Source organism: Oncorhynchus nerka, linkage group LG27 (genome assembly GCF_034236695.1).
Source record: "Oncorhynchus nerka isolate Pitt River linkage group LG27, Oner_Uvic_2.0, whole genome shotgun sequence".
Classification (NCBI taxonomy): domain Eukaryota; kingdom Metazoa; phylum Chordata; class Actinopteri; order Salmoniformes; family Salmonidae; genus Oncorhynchus; species Oncorhynchus nerka.
In genome coordinates, this window is record NC_088422.1 from 86,088,493 (window position 1) to 86,091,208 (window position 2,716).

Sequence of the window (2,716 nt, forward strand, 5' to 3'; positions counted from 1 at the left end):
AAGATGGGCTAGACAATCTGGACCCTGTCTTTCTAAAACGATCCGTCGTCATTGTTGCAACCCCTATTACCAGCCTGTTCAACCTCTTTTTCGTATCGTCCGAGATCCCTAAAGATTGGAAAGCTGCCGCGGTCATCCCCCTCTTCAAATGGGGTGACACCCTAGACCCAAACTGTTACAGACCTACATCCATCCTGCCCTGCCTATCTAAAGTCTTCGAAAGCCAAGTTAACAGATCACTGACCATTTCGAATCCCGCCGTGTAATCCGACTTCCGAGCCGGTCACGGGTGCACCTCAGCCACGCTCAAGGTACTAAACGATATCATAACCGCCATCGATAAAAGACAGTACTGTGCAGCCGTCTTCATCGACCTGGCCAAGGCTTTCGACTCGGTCAATCACCGTATTCTTATCGGCAGACTCAATAGCCTTGGTTTTTCTAATGACTGCCTCGCCTGGTTCACCAACTACTTTGCAGATAGAGTTCAGTGTGTCAAATCGGAGGGCAAGTTTTCCGGACCCCTGGAAGTCTCTATGGGGGTACCACAGGGTTCAATTCTCGGGCCAACTCTCGTCTCTGTATATATCAATAATGTCAATCTTGCTGCGGGCGATCCCCAAATCCACCTGGCCCTTCCTTGGACACTGTGCTAACTAACCTCCAAACGAGCTTCAATGCCATACAACACTCCTTCCGTGGCCTCCAACTGCTCTTAAACGCTAGTAAAACCAAATGTATGCTTTTCAACCGTTCGCTGCCCGCACCCGCCAGCATCACCACCCTGGACGGTTCCGACCTAGAATATGTGGACAACTATAAATACCTAGGTGTCTGGCTAGACTGTACACTCTCCTTCCAGACTCATATTAAACATCTCCAATCAAAAATCAAATCTAGAATCAGCTTTCTATTTCCCAACAAAGCCTCCTTCACTCACGCCGCCAAACTCACCCTCGTAAAACTGACTATTCTACCGATCCTCGACTTCAGTGATGTCATCTACAAAATAGCTTCCAACACTCTACTCAGCAAACTGGATGCAGTCTATCACAGTGCCATCCGTTTTGTTACCAAATCACCTTATACCACCCACCACTGTGACTTGTATGCTCTAGTCGGCTGGCCCTCGCTACATATTCGTCGCCAGACCCACTGGTTCCAGGTCATCTATAAGTCTATGCTAGGTAAAGCTCCGCCTTATCTCAGTTCACTGGTCACGATGGCAACACCAATCCACAGCACGCGCTCCAGCAGGTGTATCTCACTGATCATCCCTAAAGCCAACACCTCATTTGGCCGCCTTTCGTTCCAGTACTCTGCTGCCTGTGACTGGAACGAACTGCAAAAATCGCTGAAGTTGGAGACTTTTATCTCCCTCACCAACTTCAAACATCAGCTATCTGAGCAGCTAACCGATCGCTGCAGCTGTACATAGTCTATTGGTAAATAGCCCACCCATTTTCACCTACCTCATTCCCATACTGTTTTTATACTGTTTTTATTTATTTACTTTTCTGCTCTTTTGCACACCAATATCTCTACCTGTACATGACCATCTGATCATTTATCACTCCAGTGTTAATCTGCAAAATTGTAATTATTCGCCTACCTCCTCATGCCTTTTGCACACATTGTATATAGACTCCCCCTTTTTTTCTACTGTGTTATTGACTTGTTAATTGTTTACTCCATGTGTAACTCTGTGTTGTCTGTTCACACTGCTATGCTTTATCTTGGCCAGGTCGCAGTTGCAAATGAGAACTTGTTCTCAACTAGCCTACCTGGTTAAATAAAGGTGAAATAAATCAAATAAAAAAAGAAGGTAAGGATTTAATGGCCTCCAACAATTCAGGAACTGAGAAGTGTTCACTGAGGCGCTCACTGTTTTCCCCTGACAGGCATGGGAGGTTGAGAGAGGAGAGAAAGGAGTCGATCTCTGATAGATCATCGCTTGATTGGGAAGTGTAGAGGTCTTCATAGTATTTCTTAAAAGTATTATTAATTTCAGTAGGGTCGAAAGATATCTCATTAGTAAGAGTTTCTATGGCATTAATTGTCCTCTTACTTTCCTCTGCTTTCAGTTGTCATGCCAATACTTTGTGAGTGTCACGAATCCCGCTTCCTGAGTCTGTGTTTGCCTGTGTTTCTGTCCTGGAGTGTGTTTCGGTGTCCTGGAACGCACCCTGTCTGGTTGCCGGGCGAATTAGCTTGTTGGGAGATCGATGTTCACCCGCACCTGTATCCCATCAGTAATCTGCACACCTGTCCTGATCATCACCTCTCCCCTTCAAAAGCTCTGACCTGACATCCATTCCCTGCCGGATCGTTAGCCATAAACACCATTCACCCGGAACCCATACCCCATCTGCTCGTCACCAGTGTGTTGTTATCCATTGGATCTGCCTATCCACTCCCATCAACCCACCTCCGCTGCCCACTCCTCCACCCGGAACTATCTACCTCCACGTTCTCATTGATTAATAAATATTCACCATCTTTATACTCACCTTGTCCTGGTCTGCTTCTGGGTCCAATTCTGGTAAACCCTGACAGAACGATCCGGCCAGTGATGAACCCAGCGGACCTGGACTCCGTTTGCCATACAGTTACCCAGCAGGAGAAGATGTTGGGACAACACAACACGGCGTTACACGAGATAGCGGGTTCAATCCGGAACTTATCGGATAGATTAACGAGTATCCAGGATCAGCTC